This window comes from Pan paniscus, chromosome 2, assembly GCF_029289425.2.
Source record: "Pan paniscus chromosome 2, NHGRI_mPanPan1-v2.0_pri, whole genome shotgun sequence".
Lineage (NCBI taxonomy): Eukaryota > Metazoa > Chordata > Mammalia > Primates > Hominidae > Pan > Pan paniscus.
This window is the reverse complement of record NC_085926.1, coordinates 9,399,522-9,423,630: the sequence shown is the minus strand read 5'-3', so window position 1 is coordinate 9,423,630 and position 24,109 is coordinate 9,399,522. Positions and strand designations below refer to the sequence as shown.

Genomic DNA, 24,109 nt, shown 5'->3' with positions numbered 1-24,109 from the left:
TTTGTAAAGGACCCTGGATCCTGAAAAGGAGACTTGCTTCCTTAAAACTTCATTAAATTTTTAAATGTGATTATATTTATATAGTAAGCACTGGTATACTTGTGAAGTCAGAGGCCTCAAATTTTAACTAGATACCAATTATTCCTTTGTTAACAGTTGGTTCTTTTCATATAACCAATGAAGTATTGAAAATCAGGTGTTATTTACAGCATATGAACATTACTAATTCTAAGTAAAATTCAGACAGAGTTTAGAGAACTGATCAAATACTCGTAACAATAACCACTTCCAAAATAAAGGCAGCATTTACTGGATGCTTATGTTGCACCAGCCACTGTTCCTTTAACCACTTTTCATGCATTAACTCAAATAATGCTCATAATGTTTAGGAGAAAAGTATTATTCCTATTAGACCAAAGAATTAAACTCATCTTGGCCAAAGCCAAAGCAAGAAAACCACAGCTAGAATCCTCACATTCTTAATCACTATTTCTTCACCTTTGGTATATCTTGATTTAGTATTTTTAAAGACTATATTAGTCATTAGAAAGTGACGTATTGCTGAAATGTGATAACTTTAAGATACTGTAATTAGGAAGGATAAAACATTTAACAGGTACAAGACTTTTAAAGTTTTAATATTTTATTTAAAACACATAAAATCAAATAACTTGGATTTTAAATGACAAAGTTAAAAAATATATGACATCCTTTCTAAATAACATACATTTCAGGTCTAAGGGCAAACCATTCAAGAAATGTTAACTGATGAGCTCTCTACACTTCAAGTAGCACCAGTGTCCCAAGTGTACCTGAAATTCCCAGAGACAAACATGGTCTGGCATTTCAAGAGAGAGAATTTTGGCCAGGTGCGGTGGCTCACCTGAAGTTAGGAGTTCAAGACCAGCCTGAACAACAAGGTGAAACCCTGTCTCTACTAAAAATATAAAAATTAGCTGGGCGTGGTGGCAGGCACCTGTAGTCCCAGCTACTTGGGAGGCTGAGACAGGAGAATTGCTTCAACCTGGGACGTCTACGTTGCAGTGAGCTGAGATCATGCCACTGCACTCCAGCCTGCGAAACAGAGCGAGACTCCATCTCAAAACAAAGAAAAAAAAAAAAAAGAGAATTTTTACTGGAGAAAGAAAGTTTCTTATCTCAAACTGCTTGTATTAAGCCAAGAAATTCTGGTTCCAAAAAAAAAAAAAAAAGAAAGAAAGAACAGAAATTTCCACATTCCTCTTCTACAGTGTAAAAATATTAATTAGTGAAAAATCTAGAAGGAAATAGTTTTAGTAAATGAACTAACCTAAATGCTTCTTCTGCTAAAAGGGGAAGTATCGACAAAACATCACTCTGAAAATTCATGATGACTCTGTTGAGTCTAATATATACGGACAGGGAGAGAACCAGCTGGAAGACACTAGGATAGAAGCTCAATTTTTCTGATTATACCCAGCTTCGTAAATTTCACTTACTAACCATTTAAGTATTTTACATAATCATAAAACAAAACCTAATCCCTGAAAAATCTGAAAGTAAAATGTAACAAATTAACCTCACTGTGTATCAAACTGGTGGCATAACCATAGAGAACTATTCTAAGGGGGATTTCAAAATACTGTGATCTGACTATATATGGTCATGTGCCACATAACGACATTTCAGTCAAGGATGGACCACATATGATAATGATCCCATAAGACTGTAAAGGAGCTGCCCTACAAAGGTGTACCATTTTTTATCTTTTATACCGTATGTTTACTTTATCTTTTCCATTTTCAGATACACAAACGCTTACCACTGTGTTACAACTGCGTATAGTATCCAGTGGTCACATGCGGCACAGATTTGTAGCCTAAGAGCAATGGGCTATACCATATAGCTTAGGTGTACCATCTAGGTTTATGTTAGTACATTCTAGATGTTCACACAATGACGAAATCACCTGACAACACATTTCTCAGAAAATATCCTCATCAAGTGAGGCACGACTATCTCTATCTCTAAAGGGATATACCCTAAGGGCAAAAAGACATGAGAAAACAAAACAAAAAGCCACTTTCCAGTAATCATATTGTTCTGTCACACTAAAACTGTAGTGTGTGTATTGTGGCACAAAACAAAGAGAAATTACATTGGTGTTAGTGAAAACTGAGATTTTGGGCATGGGGAAAGGGAGAAAGATTAGGTTTACGTAAACATCATGTAGTACTGAGTTTGAAATGCAGCTTTTAAAATATCAAGTGATTTTTTAAAAAGAAATAAAATACTTTTAAACTTTGTTCATTGAAAAATCTAGAAACAAGGCCCAAACCAAGAGCAATGAACACTCCCTACCATCCATACTGTGGTTTCTAAGTACCATTTTTCATTAAAAGAATGAAGAGGTTTCTGCAGAAATGGCTGATTCCAGGTTTGGGGCAAAAAATGTACAAAATTATCCTAGAACATCTAGTAATAGTAGGAAGCAAGGAAACAAGTGAGGAAAGTATTATGAATGAATCAAAAGAATTTAGTAGCCAACAGACAAAGGTAGGACAACCTGAATGTCAAAAATAGTAACTGCCAGAGACTGTAACATATCAAACATGTTTAAAACCATGAGTACACAATAATAATACTTCATTCACGTCTTTAGATGTTGCTAAGTTACCAACCCATTATTTTGAAAACTGGTAAATAAGGGGGTAAAAAACCCAAGTGCTTATCTTACCTTCTGTATATAAACTATCTTAGTATAGCCAAATAAAAATGAGGGTGAGTATTCCGGACAATAAATGAAGAAGTAAGAAAATATCATCTAATATGAAGTAAATCATGAATATAGGCCAGTGATTCTCAAAAAGGGTGGTGTGAGAATGCCTGAAGTCCTCTAGATTCTGTCAGAGGGTTATATGAGGTCTTCCATTTTCCAACCAATTATCTGTACAAGGCCAGATTTTCTTCAGTCTTCAACGAAAACAACTTATCACAAGAAATTAAATGCAGAAGGAGTTATGAGAAAGCAGCTGTCTTCTATTAAGTCAGACATTAAAGAGATTTGCAAAAATGTCAAACGACACTTATAAAATTAAAAATGTTATTTTTATTAAAAAATCACATTACTTGTATTAGCAGGCTTTATTACTGTTATTTTACTATTAATAAATAACTTAAAATTTTCCTCAGTTTTAGTTTCTAATATGGTAAATCTTGACATAATTCACACAAACAAAAGCTCTTCCAGGTCTTCAATTTTTAAGACCACAAAGTTTGATCTAGGCAATGAATAACAACAGCTGCTTAACATTACATAGACAAGCAGAAATTATGTAACTCTTAATGGAAATACACAGTACTATTATAAAATATGCTTACAATCTATCTAAGCAGTAATTTACATGAAATACAGGTGGGGGGAGGTTGTTTAATAGAGGAATGTGTTAAATGATTATCCAACCTTCAAAATCCAGAGTAGGAACTCCACAAAATAATGAATTTCTTTAACAAGAATCCTACATGGAAAAAACAGAATCTATAAAGACTCAAACTTATCAATCAAGGTATGGACCTTATCCTGATCAAATGGAACCCTCTAAACTAACAGTTTAATAAACTCCAAAGTATTTTTCTATTTTGTAGTAATTGGAGTTTTTAATAATAAAAAATTAAAAAATTAATCAAATCTATACCTACTCCTTCCCTTACTACCACCTAATGGGAAAAGAAAAAAGACATTCGAAAAACTGCTCATTTGGAAATGGGGGTTCAGAGAGGTCAACAGATAAATCGCAGCACAGGAGACTCCAGAATAAGAAGAGCTCTATCAAGAAAAACTAGGTTGCTAGGTAGCGACTAAAAGTCTCACAATCCTCTACAATTATGGTAAGCATATAATTTATGGTCCAAATTGAGACATTTTTGAGAGTGAAACGGGTGCTATTACTAATTACGCTAGGATAGCAGGTATAAACCAGGACTGTCCCAAGGAAAGTAAAACGTGGTCACTATCTATACAAGATTAATTTTTTTTTTTTTGAGACATAATTTCGCTCTTGTTGCCCAGGCTGGAATACAATGGCGCAATCTCAGCTCACTGCAATTTCTGCCACCTGGGTTCGAGCGATTCTCCTGCCTCAGCCACCCGAGTAGCTGGGATTATAGGCATGAGCCACCACGCCCAGCTAATTTTCTATTTTCAGTAGAGATGGGGTTTCTCCATGTTGGTCAGGCTGCTCTCAAACTCCAGACCTCAGGTGATCTGCCCACCTTGGCATCCCAAAGTGTTGGGTTTACAGGCATGAGCCACCGCGCCCAGCCAAAAGATTAATTTTAAAATTAATTTTCACAAGAGATATTTGACATAATCCTTTGGGGGTAACTATTTGCCACAGAAACATATTCCTAGTATTAAAGTGTTTTTAAAAAAATGAGGTGTACTATAAAAAAAATTGTTTTTCATCTCCCTTGGCTGGCATGGTCATTTCATGAAGTGGGATATGTTTATTTCTCTTGTTGCTCGGTGTACTACTGCAAACTTCCAGCCATTCCTTTTCATACTAACTGTTCATGATAAACTGTAAGAGGAAGGTTACACCTACCTAGAGCCTTCCTTCTCTAAAAATACATGTCTTCCCCTGGGACTCCACACGTGGCCTAGGGTTTAAGTAAGAGTGGCATCTACAGTAACTTCTTTATTTTTTATTTATTTGAGACACAGTCTTGCGCTGTCTCCCAGGCTGGAATGCAGCGGCACGATCTTGGCTCACTGCAACCTCTGCCTCCCAGGGTCAAGCAATTCTTATGCCTCAGCCTCCCAAGTAGCTGGGATTACAAGCTCGCACCACCATGCCCGGCTAATTTTTGTATTTTTAGTAGAAATGGCATTTCACCATGTTGGTCAGGCTGGTCTCAAACACCTGACCTAAGGTGATCCACCCGCCTTGGCCTCACAAAGTGCTGGGATTACAAGTGTGAGCCGCCACGCCTGGCTGGCTACAGTAACTTCTGAGATCTGTATATGATGTTAGCATAATTTTCATATTTTTGGATTAACACTAAATATCTGGCTTTAGTACACTTACATAATACGCCACCAATAAGGTGACTACCTGATTTATCTGTGAATATTTTATGTCACTTTGTTTTTAAAGGTTTTTAAATATTGGGTAAACTTTTTCAATAAAAGCCCCAATATTAAAATGTGTAACAATTTGGTATGTAGACCTTATAATTTTTAGCTCCATCCTAAAATGTGCAGGGACATGTAAACCCACCCTTATTTTGTTCTATTACTAAATTACGACATTAAAGTTCTATTTGCCACAAATAACACTAAATTTGTCTAGGAAAAAATAACATTTCAAAAAGGACTTCAAAATTTTAGACTTGCTCTTACATTTTCCTCAGATCTATTCTTTTTTAAGGCATTCCACCGAATATATTTCAGGCTGTGGGCATAAACACATACTTCCATGGGCATAGTAGTTTGTACCATAGAAATTGAGAAAATAAAAATTTATGCTTTCATACAACATTCTAATGCTACATTCAGCATATAATCAATCATACTGCTTCAAAGGCCCTTCTCTTTGTTCTGTTTTAGGTTAAACTCTTTTGTCTTTAGAACTAAAAGTTTTTTTAAAAATATGCCCTTTAGATTCTACCCCAAATGTTACCATAATAAACACATTTATTTTTAAAATAACTCTATCTGATTGGGGCTCTTCTCTGTCAATCTGGTTTCTCTTATAAAACAAGTCAACTCTCAACAGCCTACGTTAATAAGGGAAAATGTAAAATAAACGCAGAAGTAGTCTAATTGCCAACAGGTCCTTCCAGGTTCTTCCTTCTAAGTAAAACCTTCCTTGGATACCAAGAATGCCCAAACAGTTGATTATTAACTGCAGATCATCCTACTTCACAGAAACTGTGAAAGTACAAATTGTATGTGTTGTGGCATGTACAGAGGTTGGTGGTAGGAAACAGAATTTTTGAAACATAAGCCAAAGAACATAACAGGACACAGAGATGGGGAAGAAAATCCAACAACAAAAACCCCCTTCATACAAAACGACAAACAAGGGGCACAAATAGAAAGCAAGGAGATCCACCTGGGCATGTATTAAAATGAACATATCAACAGTATTAAATATGCTAACATGATACTGGAAACCAGATTCAAACTAGATCATAATATCTAAGAATGATGCAACAATCATCTTACTATATTCAGCAACACATATACCTTATTAGATTACTCAGTTTTATTTGAGTCTTCACATTTCAGGAGTGGGGTGGGGAAAATCTCACCATTGAAAGACAATAAAAATGATAAAAAATAAAATTTCCCCCTTTGTGGGGGTGGTATGGGATAAAAATGGCTTGAAGAACATAAATTATGCAGCTTGAAAAAAGAACTCTAAGACATGAAAAATTTATGTTCAAAGAGCTAATTAATTTCACCCCCACTAAGGTAATAGGGTAAACATACATAGAGGTCTAATTTTTAACCTTATTTTAGTCATAAATCAGATTTATACAAATTAGTATTTTCCAAAACAAATTGCAGATATTATGTACAGAAGAGAGCCCACCTTTCTTCAAGCTAATAATACAGTGGCATCTGGTGGTAATAATGACTGTGAACGGCCAACGAAAATTAAGTATGCTTAAAACCTTTCTTTCTGTAAGGCTGAGAATCTGAAATGGTTTATCAAGAAAAAAAGTAGAAGATACAGAAGTTACAAAATCTCTATCACTAAAGACTTTTAAGAATGGGGCAAATTAGCTTTGTATTTAAGTACATATAAACAAGCCCACAACCTAAGCATAATAAAAATCACATTAGCCCATCCAATTTTCCCCCTTTGTCCTAGTTTCTTTTTGCTGGGAGGAGGCGTTGTGAGATAATAATAGCAGGAAATAAGGTGGAGCAGCTGCACAGGCAAGATGAGGTACAGTGCTTGTGTTTCACCTCCACTCCAGCCCTCTGCTGGCTAAGTCTTAGTGAAAATGAGATTAGCTGTTTGGGGAGCCCTAACAGTTATCAAAACCTTTGGAATCAAAATGTGGTCCCTTACTGTCTCACTTTTACCAGGAACTTCTTAGAGCCTCTAGCAAGATCCAGGTAATAGGAGCAATGGAAGCTACCCTGAAGAGATTTCTAATTATCTGGGAAGGGGGAGGGTGTAAAGGATGTTTAATACCGGCAACGTGGGTCATAGCACATGCAGAGAAAACTGTCTGGCATGGAGACTGGTGCTTGACTAGATGGCTTCTATTTTAGTCCCACAAATTTATGGAAATAATCCATGTGAATAAATTATAAAGAAAGAAATGACTACCCTAAATTTCTGTAGTAATATAAAATATAGCTCACTAGATTTTGTGTTAATGCTGTTGCTATTTTACTGATGAGAAACTTCCAACTAATTATAATCATAATTAATTACTCAAAATTTCTTTTTTAGGTTGAAATATTATATCATTACTGCCAAGACCATTAAATAACAATATAATGTTAAGTAGTAACACATCCAGTTTTCTTTAACAGAGAGAAATAACACAAAACTTGGTCAGGCTTGCTTAATATTACATGTACGAAAGGCAGTTTTTTGGTTATTAATCGGTTAAAACATCTCCTTTGCTAATCCATAAATGGAAATTAACATTCCAGTTCCCTTTATTGTTGCATGCAGTATAGACAGAAGGGAAAACTTTAAGGCTAGTTTAGTAACATTGCAATATAGGTGGTACCTCAACCCAAGCCACAAATGTGCTCTTGGAAAACTGTTCAAACCAATTATTTCTAAAAATTAAAGTCTTTTAAAATACATTAAGCATTTTGAAAAACCTTGTCATATATTCCTTCATAAAAGAGAAATCCTATCACAATTCAAATAATTGCCAGCTAATTTGCCTATAAATGAAATTCTTTATTTTTAAAAAAAGAACGGACGCAAAACATTTATTTTAAAAGTAACTAAAAATGTTGTTCACAACACCGATCCTTTAACATTTTAATGAAAACTTCAATAGGGACCCAAATTTCAAAATATTTCATTATGATTTTGGTTTAAAGGACCAGATAACCAACAGATCTTTTCCAACTCTATGATTCATACTAAGTCTTAATAAACTGGATGCAACCATCCCACTTGTATGCGAGCTGAACACAAATGTATCAAAGGAGGTTGCCTAGACTAAAAGGTGGGGGAGGGAGTAGTCTCCAGGAAATATCAGGTTCTCCAGGAACTAAGGATGAGGCTGAAATTAAAAAGTAGCGTTTCTTCAGTTAGCATTTTACATATGGCAACCCAACACATGAATGCTGTAAGGTGCTCCCTATCTTAATGAAATAAAATTGTAGACAACTACGAGCAACTATTTCATAAAGGGAAACAAATTATTCTACATGTTCAGGTCCAATCCCAACCCAAATAAACACATTGTATTACAATGTGTTTTTATTCAGATAGAATATTCTTTTCCATTTCTTAATGAGAATTCAGCTCTAGAACGGGTCTCCTCGGGAGGTGACTTGCACCTAGGAGGGTGCAGAGGGTGGGATTTATTTTATCTTAACCTATACAGAGTTTTATTTATTTTTTATTTTTCCTTGGCGAGAATGGATCCCTACAAGATATTCTGAAATGTATCAAATTTGGGGTTAATAGTATGTGGTTGGCAAAAATTCAATGCTTGAGTGGGAACTAAAAATGATTTCCTTAATTGTATGCCAAACTGAATAATCTCCCAGGGAAAAGAACCTCCTCCTCTTGCCTTTCCTACCTCCTGCCCCTCCCCCACCAACATTGCCTCCCTGCTGTGCAAAGAGCCCTTTGTCCTGCCCCGCACTTATCTAGCTGTTTGGCCATATTGACAGGCCTACTGGAGGCATAATAAGGGAGTCAGTCTGACATAAGCAGCTGGCAATTTGAAACAAAAATCTTCCTTTTCTACTTAGACCAAATCCTGCTGCAGAGGTCTCTGGCTCCTCCCATGCTTCCATCTATTTCTCAAACAGAGCAGCAAGAAATTCAGCATTTTCCCCTCCATTAGGTAGCACAAATCAAAAACTTGATTCCCCAGACAGAAATCTATTTTGTTTACATTCCTATAGCTACCGCTTTTTGTGATTCATAACATAGGCCAAAAGTATACATGTAACTAACATGGCTAAGGCAATGCTTCTCATTACTTCATACTGCCATGAAAGCTGTGGGAATCCTTATACCACAACGAACCCATAAGAACACAGAAGAGAAAGCAGCAGCCCAACCAAAGCAACAGACATGAGCATCAGGCAAAACTGGCCTGATGTAAACACTTAGTGTTTTAAAAATACTAAGACATTACTCCAAGAAGCAGAAAATTCCTTTCCCTGTCTTCATATCAAACTACTTAATGTGACCTTACATTAAGTAAGGTATTCCCTCAGGTACTCAGCAAACAAAATCAATATGGTGGTATACACGAATGAGGCAGGATGCGATTACAAATCCCTTGCTCAGTGAGGGCACATATAGAGCAGACTGAGCTACCGCCATTGTTTACTTTATCCCATAGTTCCCTTCGCTAAGTATTGCAGGCGCTGAACGCATTTTGTCCCAGGGAAGGGGAATTCTCTCCAATGCAATGCTTTCTAACAGCACCTCCCCCCAAAGTTACTGGGTATCTTTTACGCAATTCATAATTAAAGATACAATAAAACAGTTTTCCTAAGACTTATTTAACAAAATGTATATAGACAAGTGAAGGAAACTATATTCTCTCCACCTTTCATGAACTTCCCAGAATCCCACCCACAAGATAAATCAATCATTTTGCCACATATTTTGGAATTTTTGGCAGTAAGGAATGGTACCAATCCCTGCCCATCACGAGTACACTACATTACTTTCTAAAGAGTGCCTTTGAAAGAATATTTTAAATTACAAATGACTACCAGTTATATCACTAAATATACGATGCACATTTTGCAAAGTTTGGTGCCTCAAACAAAATATACTGGTCAAGAAGTTTCAGTTTTCAACACTTGAAATACAATTTTTATAAATAAAATTCACTGCTGGACCTTCTGACTTCAAATTAAACTGATGAATCACCAGAGTTCAGCCAAAAATTATTTTTAAAATTTTATTTTATTCATGATCCAGTTCCCCTCTGATAAAATGTATCCAATAGTCATTGACTGCTGTTAACTATGGCCTAATTTTTCATAAGTTATTTCAACATGGAGAGGATAAAGCAAAAGTAATTATCTGCAAATCTGTACTTTGCACTTTATTATTTCCCCATTCAAAGGTAAAAATGAAATAGTCATTCTCCCCAGAAAAGCCAGAATAATTTCAGAAAGTCAGTTCCTGGACACAAAACAGTATCAAAAGATACAAAAAAGTTTTCAAGGGTATAACTTAAGTAAATCCTTCTATGAAAAGGGCCTGTATGATCCTCTAGAAAATGATAATATCAAGAGCACAAAAGGTTCCAAACAACAGGAAATTCAATTGTAAAAGCAATTATTTTATATAGCAACTTAAGCCACAGAGTAAAAAACTACAAACATTTTTATCTTAAACCCTAAGTATGTCAAACAGCCAGTATACATGAAATCATATTTATCTCCTATTGCATCTTATCTATGAGATAGTAATAAGAATTGGAACCTCCTAAAATAGTATCCATTAGAGGTTCTGTTTCATTGGTCTGCTTTTATTACTGGGAAAACAATGTGAGCCACATTTGTGAATGACAAAACTCATTTCCATTCTTTTTGGTTCTCTGCCACAAATGCCAGAGTGATACTACAAATTATAGATGTTTGTGAGATTTAAGTACATTTACACGAAAATGAACAAATCAAAATTCTGAGAGAAAAAAGTATAGGATACACGAGTCTTGGGGAAGAAAAACAGCACACAGGAATATGTCCAGTATTGCATATAATTGGTGGTGGTGGTTCTCCTTCAAGTTTTTCCACGCTCAGACTGTTTTGCTTAATCAGAGATCATCCTAATGTTCAGGAGTTGTGGGGGAGGGGAGATCACCTAAGGGGCTCAGAGGCCATCTTCTCAGTATCCTGAACTAGACTTATTCGATTTCTGCATATTTCTTCTGGTCTGTCCTACATTTCAGATGGATTATGGCCAAAGACATATATTTGTGATGTCAGAAGGCTATATCCAACATGTATATAATGAATCAATCTTATAAGTCAAACTCCAAAGAAAATATCTAATCTGGAGAAGTTTATTACTAATATACAAATTAAGAATATTTATTTAGAAACCACTCCAAAATGGCACCTTTTTAGAGTTTAAGAGTTCAAGCTTAGTAAAATGTTTAGCAAATCGTCTATAAGGTAAATATGGTCTAATCGAAAGGATGGAGACACATAACAAAATAATAAGAATTGATTCTATGATTAAAGAGACGGAGGAAAACATGATATGTGAGTTGCAGGAAAAAATTCCTGTTATTTTCTTCCTATTGTGGTTATCAGAAAGATTCTTAAAATTATTACTTGGGTTTTTAAACTGATTGAAAAATTAAAACTCAAATGGAACTTTTAGTCCTATCCAAGCACAAATGTCTAGATAAAAAACAAAAATCTGCCAAAAAACAAAAATCAAATCAAACAAACAAAAAAAGAAAGGCTTTAACCATGATCCAGTTTCCAGATGCCAATATCCATAAATGGGTAGGAAGTTATGAATTACTAATTCCCATCTCCCCACCAATAAAAAGCAAACCAGCTCAGCAGTGAAAATTCCCAGAAAAGCAAGGTTTCTTCTTAGGCCTGAAGCAGCCATCGCCTAAGTGCTGCTCCCTGCAGCCAGCAGCATTAATGGACGCTGCACTGCTGTCCTTCCCTGGAGACAGCAGCCAGCACTACTCAAGCTTCTCACGTAGCAACCAGAGCTCCAGAGCCAGCAGCTGCTGCTGCCTTGTATACTCACCCCTGTGATCCAACCCAAAGGAACAACCTTCTCTTTACCCCACCCCCACTCCTTACACACTTTTTTTTTTTTGGACCAGTGCTCCATGCCAGAAGGGCTGGAATTATGCTTTTAAGAAAGAAACAATCCTAAGGTCACCCTTTTAAACCAAGGCCTTTTATTAGAAAAATCAACATTTACCAAATTCTAAATATCCATTTTAATTAAGCCAGCAGTTTAGGAGTGAAGATTAAGCTTTGGTCTTCTGAAAGCCAATTTCCCAAGCACTCTACAATCTAATTTAAATTTGCAGCTAGAAACAGAGCCTTGTGTCATGTCCTACCAAAGGGCATAATTCATTTTTCTACACATAATGACAGTCTGGGTAAACCTTAAAGACTCTAATCCCATAACAGGCCAGAATTTTTGGCTACAGAAGAGAACTAATGATCCTGAGAAAACTGGAAGAAATCCAATAGAAAAAAAAAAGCCCTACGTCCTCTATGGAGCCCAGAAACCTCTGATTACGTGAGTATTCTCTGCTTTAGTCTTAGCTCAGATCCCACACATCTAAAATTACCACTTAGAACTTTCTGTGACCTAAAAACATTAATAATATAAAATTAACAACCAAAAAATAATTTCAAATAGGGAGTACACACTCTCCTAAAAAGCTCAGCACACTCCACTCAGCTGGATCCTCCCCAATCACAAGTATAGCTATGTAACATCTGTCCAACAAAGAAATGTAAATATGACCTTGGTCACAAATATGTCATCTAAAAACTTGTTTAGTCAACTGATGAAGGTAATTAGCAGAGAACTTGGGGATTCGTTCAGTACCTATGTGCACGAAGGAAACTGGAGAAATGAACTTAAATATAGACAAAGCCCAGTGGAACCCAGAGGTCTGGGAAAGAAATGAGTTACCGGTGAATACATTGCACAAGTAACATGAGAAAGCAGAAAATGCAGGTCACACACGCACGCCTGACCCAGACCAGCAGAGCTGACTGCAGCATCCGTATCCAAGAGAAAGACCACTGACGCCCAAGAAGTGAGACAAGCAAGGACTCTATAGAATCAATTAGCATAGAAGGGGCTTTCCCAACAGTTTAACTTTCCCTCTCATGCGATTTACCTACTTGAGCCAGGGCTCTTTCCTACACTCCTCTTCACATTCCCGACTTACACGCAGAGGGAAATAGAATTCATAAAGGGAATATTTTTCTGCCTTTGAAGATATTCTCACAAGATCGTTCTCCACGCCCAAGGCAAGTAAAACGACACAATCTGGCTCAACTCCAGGCTCGAACCCTACACATTCAACGAGGCTATCTCAGACACGCTGTGGCACACGCCACGGGGAGCCAGAGAACGTGTGGTGGGGGTGGCGAAGGTAATGCCTTTGGGAAGCAGCCATCTGAGGTGGGAAGCCAGAAAACGAGAGGGAAGGCGTCCAGGAAGATTACGGAGGGGAGATCGCGGCCCCCAGAGCGATCAGAGTTGTCTGTCACAAGGCCGCGAGAACGGGGGTAGGGAGTGGGGGATCGGGCAGAGAAAAAAAGTATGCCTGTGTATTTCGAGCGGAGGGCAGCAAGAGGCCTCTCCTCAAGGGAAAGGTAAACGTGGAGTAGGCAGTTCCCAGGAAAGGGGGTGAAGAGGCGTTGGGGGAGGGGAAGCGTCCTGACCCAGGAAAGACATGAAAAGGGGAGTTGGGTCGCCTAGATTAGAGGGGGGCCTCTCTCCCTGGGAAAATGGGGTGTTGCAACGGTGTGTGCGAGGCGGCGAGGGGGGTGAGAAGGGGCAGCATCCTCCTAAGAGCTTGGGGAGGGCCAGGCCCACGACCCAAGGAGAGCGAGCGCGGGGAGACGGAGGAGGTGACCCTTCCCTCCCCTGGGGCCCGATCGTGAGGTTCGGTCTCTTTTCTGTCGGACCCTTACCTTGTCCCAGGCGCTGCCGGGGTCTGGGCCCGGGCTGCGGCGCACGGCACTCCCGGGAGGCGGCAGGACTCGAGTTAGGCCCAACGCGGCGCCACGGCGTTTCCTGGCCGGGAATGGCCCGTACCCGTGAGGTGGGGGTGGGGGGCAGAAAGGCGGAGCGAGCCAAAGGCGGGGAGGGGGGAGGGCCAGGGAAAGAGGGGGGCCGGCACTACTGTGTTCGCGGACTGGCGGGACTGGGGCTGCGTGAGTCTCTGAGCGCAGGCGGGCGGCGGCCGCCCCTCCCCCGGCAGCGGCGGCGGCGGCGGCGGCGGCGGCGGCTCACTCAGCCCGCTGCCCGAGCGGAAACGCCACTGACCGCACGGGGATTCCCAGCGCCGGCGCCAGGGGCACCCGGGACACGCCCCCTCCCGCCGCGCCATTGGCCTCTCCGCCCACCGCCCCGCACCCATTGGCCCACTCGCCGCCAATCAGCGGAAGCCGCCGGGGCCGCCTAGAGAAGAGGCTGTGCTTCGGCGCTCCGGCTCCTCAGAGAGCCTCGGCTAGGTAGGGGAGCGGAACTCTGGTGGGAGGGGAGGTGCGGTGCACTGGGGGGATGGGTGGGTAGGGGGGCCGTCTGGTGGCTTGCGGGGGTTGCCTTTCCCGTGGGAAGTCGGGAACATAATGTTTGTTACGTTGGGAGGGAAAGGGGTGGCTGGATGCAGGCGGGAGGGAGGCCCGCCCTGCGGCAACCGGAGGGGGAGGGAGAAGGGAGCGGAAAATGCTCGAAACCGGACGGAGCCATTGCTCTCGCAGAGGGAGGAGCGCTTCCGGCTAGCCTCTTGTCGCTGATTGGCCGTTTCTCCTCCCGCCGTGTGTGAAAACACAAATGGCGTATTCTGGTTGGAGTAAAGCTCCTGTCAGTTACACCGTCGGGAGTGCGCAGCCGCTTAGCGACTCTCGCGTTGCCCCCTGGGTGGGGCGGGTAGGTAGGTGGGGTGGAGAGATGCTGGGTGTGCGGGCGCGGCCGGCCTCCTGCGGCGGGAGGGGAGGGTCAGTGAAATTGGCTCTGGCGCGGGCGTCCTCCCACCCTCCCCTTCCTTCGGGGGAGTCGGTTTACCCGCCGCCTGCTTGCCTTCGACACCTGATTGGCTGTTGAAGCTGTGGGACCGGGCCCTTGCTACTGGCTCGAGTCTCACGTGAGCGAAACCACTGCGCGGGGCGCGGGGGTGGCGGGGAGGCGGGCGTTGGTACGGTCCTCCCCGAGGCCCAGCGCCGCAGTGTCTGGCCCCGCGCCCCTGCGCAACGTGGCAGGAAGCGCGCGCTGGAGGCGGGGGCGGGCTGCCGGCCGAGACTTCTGGATGGCGGCGGCCGCGGCTCCGCCCCGGGTTCCCACCGCCTGAAGGGCGAGACAAGCCCGACCTGCTACAGGCACTCGTGGGGGTGGGGGAGGAGCGGGGGTCGGTCCGGCTGGTTTGTGGGTGGGAGGCGCTTGTTCTCCAAAAACCGGCGCGAGCTGCAATCCTGAGGGAGCTGCGGTGGAGGAGGTGGAGAGAAGGCCGCACCCTTCTGGGCAGGGGGAGGGGAGTGCCGCAATACCTTTATGGGAGTTCTCTGTTGCCTCTCGTCTTGTAAGGACCGCCCTGGGCCTGGAAGAAGCCCTCCCTCCTTTCCTCCTCGCGTGATCTCGTCATCGCCTCCATGTCGAGTCGCTTCTCGATTATGGGCGGGATTCTTTTGCCTAGGCTTAAGGGGCTAACTTGGTGCCTGGGCGTTGCCCTGCAGGGAAGTGAGCAGCTGTAAGATTTGAGGGGCGACTCCGATTAGTTATCTTCCCACGGACTCGAGTTGGTGTCGAGGTTATTGTAATAAGGGTGGGGTAGGGAAATGGAGCTTAGTCATTCACCTGGGGCTGATTTTATGCAACGAGACTGCGGATTATCACTGCTTATCATTTTTGGAGCATTTTTCTAGAGACAGACATAAAGCATGATCACCTGAGTTTTATACCATTTGAGACCCTTGCTGCACCACCAAAGTGTAGCATCAGGTTAAATCTTAATAGAAAAATTTTAGCCTTTGCTTGAGAAACCAGTGCTTCCCTCCCTCACCCTCTCTCCCCAGGCTCTGTACCCCTTTGCATCCCTACCAGGCATCTTAGCAACTCTCACTCATACTTGATCCCATTTTCCATTTGTTGTACTTGCTCCTCTAGTATTCAGACATAGCACTAGCTTTCTCCCTCTCTTGATCTTGGGTAGCCTGGTGTCTCGCGAAACCAGACAGATTGGTTCCACCACAAATTAAGGCTTGAGCTGGGGCTTGACTCTTACCCAGCAGTGCTTTTATTCCTCCCTAGTTCACGTTCTTAAATGTTTACCTTGATTTTCATTTTATCCTTTTTCCTTAGCTGGGATTCTATCCCTGACCGTCTTCACAGTTCAGGTGATCTTGACTACTGCTTTACAGAGAATTGGATCTGAGGTTAGGCAACATCTCCCTTTTTCTTCCTCTAAATACCTCTCATTTCTGTACTTACCAGTTAGTAACTGATCTCAGATGCCTGTGTGATAGCTTCCAAATTGCTGTCTCTGTCCTTAGGGTTATCTTTTGATCCATCTTACATCTTGTTAGGATGATTGTCCTAAAGGAAGATGGAGCATGAAAATGACAGATGAAACTCCATTACTGGCTTGTACTGTTTACAGCAAGTTGTCTAACCCGCGGGCCGCATGGGACCCAGGACAGCTTTGAATGCGACCCAACACAAATTCGTAAACTTTCTTAAAATTTTAGGAGTTTTTTTTGCGGGGTGTTTTTTTTGTTGTTGTTGTCTGTTTTTTTTTTTTGCTCATCAGCTGTCCTTTGTATGTGACCCAAGACAGTTCTTGCAGTGTGGCCCAGGGAAGCCAAAAGATTGGACACCCCTGGTTTACAGGATGAATTCTGTCCTCGTGAATGTGATGCATAAGGTCCCTGGATAGACTTTCCTCAATTTAACAGCTTTTTCGTTTTTCACTATTTTCCACATACTACACAAACAAACATGACCTCTCTCCTGAAGTCACATGGAATGAATTGCAGTTACCCAAATCACAGAGACATCATATATCTTTGTGGGGTGGTTCTTTTTGGAATGCTACCCTTGCTGCTTTTAATCCTGCAGATTCAAATGTCATCTCCCCTTTGGTCATGCCTTCCATGGTCTGTTGTTCTATGAGCCAAACTCCCCTTTTAAAAAAGCAGTTTTCTTCTGACTCTTGAGCAGTTTGTACTGCGTGGGTCATAGTACTTCTGGGGTTGTTGTCATTGCTGATTTAAATTACCTTAACTATTCTGAGCTTTTTGAAGGAACAGTGTCTTGTACTCCTGAGCTCCTAGTATACTCTGATGTCTAGCCAACTTTAAGTAAATGGAGTGAGCGACATGTAAATGTCTTTATGGTTTGACATTTTATTAATCTTGAGCATTGGAAAAGTGGCTGGTATGACTAAAGAACTGAATTTTTATTTTTTATCTAATTTGAATTGCAACTGTGGACAGTGTAGCTGTAGCCCCGGACTTGTTCTGTGGATTACAGAATACGTGGACATTGATGGTTTTCTCTTTTTACTGAGCAGTAAGGAAATAAAAGCTGAAGCTCTCTGGCCCATTACACTTCATTTAACTGCTTGTTTTGTTTTATTTATTATATATTTAGCTGAAAGCTAAGTCCAACAAACCATTTTTAAAGATGTGCCTGCCTTGGACAACAGTGAAAGCAAGTGTTAATGAGTTTGGATTTCAAAAAAAATGCATAATGAATTTTAGGGAGGTGAGATTCCATTAAACTGTTACAGGAGCTACATAGTTAAATATATCAGAAATTGAATGAAGAATAGGTCTGTGTGATACAAATGAACCCAGCCTAAATTTCTGTCCTACAAGTTTTCAGTTCCTGGAAACACTTGATTGGAGGAGCTCTAAGCATCATATCTTGAGTTATAGAAAACAATCACAAAGTAAGTTTTATGCTGAGGAATTATAATACCAACATTTTAACACCAAATGCTTTTTATATTGCTAATACAGTATCTTACACATTTTAATTTTCTTTTTTTTTTTTTTTGAGACGGAGTCTTAGTGTCACATACTGGATTGCAATGGCATGATCATGGCTCACGCAGCCTTGACTTCCTGGGCTCAAGTGATCCTCCTGCCTCAGCCTCCTGAGTAGCTGGAACTACAGGCACACGCTTGCATGCCCAGCTAATTTTTTTGTGTGTTTTTTTTTTTTTTTTTTTGTAGAGATGGGGTTTTGCTGTGCTGCACAGGTTAGAACTCCTGGGCTCAAGTGATCTTCCTGCCCTAAGCTTCCCAAAGTCCTGGGATTACAGGTGTGAGCCACCGCCCTAGGCCATTAAATATACTTTTTAAAAAGACCCTTAGGTCAGCGGTCTTCAGACCTCCTGTGTGTGGAGACAGTTGTCTTAATGTAGATTCTCAGATCACCCAAAAATTCTGAATTCTTTTGGGGAAGGTGGAACCCCACAGGGCAGGCAGTATAACTCAGTATCTTCAAGTTCATTTGCTGACTCGGATATGCCCATTTACCTGCCAAAAATGATTACAGTTTCAGAGAAACTCTTCTCAATTGTATAGTATGTGACCCTCAATTTTTCCTCAAATGAACTGTTTTTTCCTCCTCCTAAAAAATAACAGAATGGGAATTTTGAGAGGCAAAGAGGAATAGTAATTAATATTTTTGGAAACTTGCAGGTCAGGTTTTCCTTTTAAAAGGAATGTTGAAATATATTCTTTCAAACAAGAGAAGTTCACCTTATTTGTGTTTCTCCTGCTTAATTGCAATCCTTAAGGAAAGTGATTTTTCAGTGCCTAAGCACAGAACTGGAAGCTCAATAAATGTTAGTTTTGTTGGTTTATACGTGAAATTGATTCTCAAGTAATAGTTAAGCTCAGAAAACATATAAACAAGGCTTTTTGGGAGAGACTTCAGGGTCCCATTTAACCTACATCTCCTAATATTCTATTCATAGAGGAAACTGATGCCTCATGGTCTCTGAGTACATCTATCCCACCATTCAGTTCTTCTTTGGGTTTCCTGTACTAACCATTGCAGTTATCCTTTTCCTGCACTTTACTTCCTTGGGCTTTTTGTTTAAATTAACCAGCTACCTATCTCCTTTTCAAGTAGTTACATACTATTTCTTACCCTTATAAGACAAATTTATTAAGTATATTACACGCTTGTACTTGGATGAGAAAGCTGGTGAAACTTTTGTCAGGGCTAGTGTGTGTGTGAGATTTGCAAAATGTAAACTTAGGTTACTTCCATATATTTTTTGTGAGTGGAGGTTTGGCATAATTATATAATTCTAGTTTACAACACTCTAGTTTGACTGTTAGGTTAATTGTAGAGCACCTTGTTAGGTCACACATCCAGAAGTCTGGTACTGGACTTTGCAGGTTGCTTTCTTAGTGGCGTATTAGTTTGTATTAGAGCACATACTTCTCAAGAAGACTTTTTTTTTCTTATCCGTGACTCTCTCTTCTTGAGATTGGATAATATATTGGATTATTAGAGAAGTGTTAGTATTGAATCAAATAGTTTTATTTTATCTAGACCAGGGTTAAACCTGATGAATTGTTTCTGCTCTCTTATGGAGTATATCTTCTTGGTGACAAAGACTTTCTGCCTCTGATTTTTATCTTAGTCATGGTTACATTTAATAATCCTGCTTTCCAGCTTTTTTCCTAGAGATCAGTCATCAGTGACCTTTTGTCTTGATACTTTGTCACCTTTTGTTTTCTGGTTTTGGTTTTTTTTTTTTCTTTTTTTAACATATGTAACATTGGCTTTTCCTGCTGACAACAGTAACAGAGTTTCAGATCATGTTTATAGAATGGTTATTTCATCACCTAACTAATCTCACCTCTAGTATATGGATTCTGGTAAAGTCAGTCAACAGTCTTCACAGCCTTTTCTATTTTTACTGACCTTGATTTAAAATCTAATCTTAGACCTTGAGGTATTGCTTACGAATAGTGTAATAATGAGGTACTACTTATAACAAATAATGGTAACATACTCTAGTGCGTACTATAGGCAAAAGCTAATGGAAACGTAGGTAGAAGAAATGAAGTAATAGTTATTGAATGCTTTTTGTGTACTGCAGATGTGGAAACAGGAAGAGAACTAGAACTGGAAGTAAGGCATTGAAGATGTGACTGAATTGCTGCAATCTCATGATCAAATTTGAATGGATGAGGAGTTGCTTTTTAGGGATGAGCAAAGAAAGTGGTTTCTCGAGATGGAATCTACTGGTGAAGTTGCTGTGAACATTGTTAAAATGCCAATAAAGGATTTAGGAATTACAGAAACCTGGTTGATAAAGCAGTACCAGGGTGTGAGAGAGTTGACTTCAATTATGAAATAAGTTCCACTGGCTGGGTGTGGTGGCTCACACCTGCAATCCCAGCACTTTAGGAGGCCGAGACTGGTAGATCACTTGAGGTCAGGAGTTCAAGACCAGCCTTGCCAACATGGTGAAACCCCACCTCTACCAAATTAGCCAGGTGTGGTGCACACCTGTAGTCCCAGCTACTTGGGAAGCTGAGGCAGGAGAATCTCTTGAACCAGCGAGGAGGAGGTTGCAGTAAGCCGAGATGGCGCCCCTGCACTCCAGCCTGGGTGACAGAGTGAGACCTTGCGTTTAAAAAAAAAAAAAAGGAAAAGGAAAAAAAAGTTCTACTGTGGGTAAAATGCTATCATGCTATCAAACAGCATCACATGCTACAGAGAAGTCTTGTGAAAGGATGTCAGTGTGGCAAACTTCATTGTCTTTTAAGAAATTGCCACAGCTATCGTAATCTTCAACCACCACCAACCCTGATGAGTCAGTAGCCATCGTTAACGTTGGCGTAAGACCCTCCACCAGCAAAAAGATTGTTAGCATTTTTTTAGCAGTGATGTATTTATCAATTATACATAATGCTATTGTACACTTCTTAATAGACTATGGTATAGTGTAACCATAATTTATGCACTGGGAAACCAACAAATTCATGAGATTCGCTTTATTGTAGTGCTCTGGAATTGAGCCTGCAGTGTTTCTGAGGTATACCTGTGTATTTAGTATGTTCCTTGTATATAAAACCCCATTTTATAGGGTAGGAAACTAAGGCTTAGAGTTTGAGCAATTTTCCCATAGATAACACCAATAAATTGAGGGCTGCAGAGACCACTTAAGTGGTTCTCTTAACAGTAGTCTAGACATGACGTAATGAGATTTGGCTTAGGAGTGACAATGGTAAGGAAGTTAAAGGATTCAGGAACCAAATACCAGTTATTGAGAAGAAAGAATGGCCTCAAAACATCACTTCTCAAGGAAGCCTTGATACCCTCACCCTTACTACACTGTATCCTCCATTTGAATGTTGTCAAGAGCTCTTCTCATAATTGTAAATAATAATTGTGTAATTTTGTTTTTTTTTTCCTACTTTAGGTTGCTCCTTGAGGGCAGGACAGTTCTTATGGCTTTATCCGTTGCCTAAGCACAGAGAGGTCTGCGAGGTCAAAACTATTGTCATGATAGCAAGATGCCTGTCTTTTTCATTTATTCTCACAGTGTGCAGAGGCTACATGATGTGTGATGACATCCTCATTGATGTTAATGAATGGTGCTATACTTGAATTTTCTAAGGTGTCATTAGGTAGGTTTAGGTATGCATACTTGTTTTTAGAAATTATTTTTTCCCTTTTTCCCATTTTTAGAAATCAACTCATTTTTTAGGTTATGCCTTCAGTAATCTTTGCAACCTCAATATTGTGTAATGGTTACTTTAAAATACTGTAGTTTTCTTTGTGCCTAAGTATAAACATAAGTACATTTTGTTGTTTTGTTTGCAATAATGGTTTAAATATTTTCCCAAAATATCCAAATTTAAAAATTCTACAACTTTAGAATTTAATAAATTTATTCTAAAATATTTATATATTTTTTCATTTAAGAATGGATCATTGGCTTAAAAAGACTGCTTCTCATTTACTTATTGGCTATACTCTCTGTATACTAATAAAAAACAAGATTTGATTTGGAAGGACTGACTCAAACTAACGAAAATATGAAACCTGTCTTTCTGCTTTGGAGATATTTACCTAATCATGTTCTGCAGTAGAATAATTTAGTTCTATTGTCTTTTTTTGGAGATGAGGTCTTGCTGTGTTGCCCAGGCTATTCACAGCTGCCATCATAGTGAACTACAGCCTGAAACTCCTGGGTTCAAGAGATCCTTCTGCCTCAGCCTCCTGAGTAGCTGGAACTATAGGCATGCACCACCAAGCCTGGGCTTTTAAAAAAATTTTAAAAAGAATTTTGAGACAGGATCTTGCCATGTTGCTCAGGCTATTCTTCAACTCCTAGCCCTGAGTGATCTTGCTTTGGGACTCTCAAAATGTTGAGTTAATAGGCGTGAGCCACCATACCCAGCCAAAAATTTTTTTAGAGATGGGAATGGAATGATCTTGAATAGTGCTGGTGCCACCTATGTTGTGGCATCATTTTGAAACCAATCATTCAGAGTGCTTTTTTTGGTAAGGCATTATTTTTTAATGCAGGTATGCCACTACTGGAAAAAAACAACAACAACCAGGTTTTAAAGCTAGAAATGAAAAGCTACTTAAGTATCTTAAAGGATAAGTTACTTTATTATACACTAGAAACATACACAATAGCTGAAAAACTTAAAAAATCTCACATTGCTGAATGTCTCTGCTGGCTGAAGTGTAAGTAAAAGATCATAGTAGTGCCGCTGTTGAGTGATACAGCAACTTGTCATTAAAGATGTGTGTGCAGACATGGATTCTGAGTTAATATCTCATCTGTAGAAGTATACATTTGTCCCTTGCTTTGGGATTGGTTTCTGGACACCACTGCCCTACCCTTGCTGGCCATTTGCCAAGGACACCAAAACCCAAGGATGTTGAAGTCCCTTATATAAAATGGCGCTGTATCTGCATACAACTTACACACATCCTCCCATATACTTTAAATCATTTCCAGATTTCTTATACTTCATACAATGTGAATGCTATATAAATAGTTGTTACATTGTGTACTTATATTTGTACTATTGTATTAAATATTCTCAAATATTTTCAAGCACATTTGGTTGAATCTGCAGATGCAGAACCTGAGGATATGGAGGGCTGACTGTGCTAATACGTTATAAATGGATGCGTGCATAAACATGGCTGGACTTGTTACTTGGCTTGTATTTGCCAGGCATCAGCACCAACTAGTTAAAGATACTCTTACGTGAAAGCTTGGCAACAAACACATGTCCTGAAATAACGCAAGTGTAGAATAACTTTTTAAAATCTCATGGTTTATCCTAAACTATATGTTGACATAAGAGTGGTGATAAGGCAACAGTAGGTAAAAGTAAAATTTCAGGCACCTTGGCACAAACTGTGGCAGTGGCATCAAACTATAAGTTATTTTTCACTGCCATGCATTTGTGGTGTGAACCCCCACAAAAGAAAAAAACCAGTTTCACTCAAGAATGTCCTTGTGAAAGCAGTGACATTTTGTTAAATCTTAAACCCTCCAGTACATAACTTTTTGAAATGGTTGTCTCAAGAAAAAGCACTCATGTAAGCTGAATTATCTGCTATTTCCTTGGAGCCTAACAAGTGACAGCAATTGTTTTCAATGATAAAATCCAAACGTTGAGTCAAAATCAGAATTTTGGGAAAACTTGTGTCTAATATCAGGAACTTGACAGCTTCCCAATACTTCATGAGATAGTGATATTGAAAATAATTTTTTTTTTTTTGGGACATTTGGCTGACTGCAACCTCTGTCTCCTGGGTTCAAGCAATTCTCCTGCCTCAGCCTCCTGCATAACTGGGACTACAGGTGTGTACCACTGTACCCGGCTAATTTTTGTATTTTTAGTAGAGATGGGGTTTCACCATGTTGGCCAGGGTGGTCTTGAACTCCTGACCTCAGGTGATCCACCTTGGCCTCCCAAAGTGCTAGGATTACAGGTTTAAGCCACTGTGCCCGGCCAATGATATTTTAGGTAGTATACAGTAAAATGGGCCAACATTTGGGAGATTGACATAACTCAGTGAGGCTATATTTTCCTAATGACTAATACGTGAGATTATAGAAAACTGCTAGTAACATTGTAACCAATTGAATGCAAAAGAAACAATTCAGTTGTCTTCTATTTAAGTCAGACATTTAGGGAAACTGAATT

General features: G+C 40.0%; 1 protein-coding gene and 1 long non-coding RNA gene across 27 annotated transcripts in view; one reads left to right on the top strand and one right to left on the bottom strand.

Annotated features, from left to right (window-relative positions):
• The window catches only part of SETD5 (SET domain containing 5), an 88,668-nt gene extending 74,446 nt beyond the window's left edge, over nt 1-14,222 (bottom strand). For 17 of the 26 annotated variants that reach the window (XM_055110903.2, XM_063602098.1, XM_063602103.1 and 14 more), the window contains exon 1: nt 13,868-14,214. The gene's annotated coding sequence lies outside the window, so the exon portion shown is untranslated. Of the gene's footprint in view, nt 1-13,069; nt 13,088-13,867 lie in introns of those variants that run through there. The other 9 variants (XM_055110901.2, XM_055110907.2, XM_008966850.5 and 6 more) reach the window with 3 other exon arrangements.
• Nucleotides 14,223-14,246: 24 nt separating this feature from the next.
• LOC106634547 (uncharacterized) lies at nt 14,247-23,004 on the top strand. The gene is made up of 2 exons (XR_001337915.4): nt 14,247-14,410; nt 20,020-23,004. It is a non-coding gene; the product is annotated as an uncharacterized LOC106634547 (long non-coding RNA).
• The last annotated feature ends 1,105 nt before the right edge of the window (nt 23,005-24,109 follow it).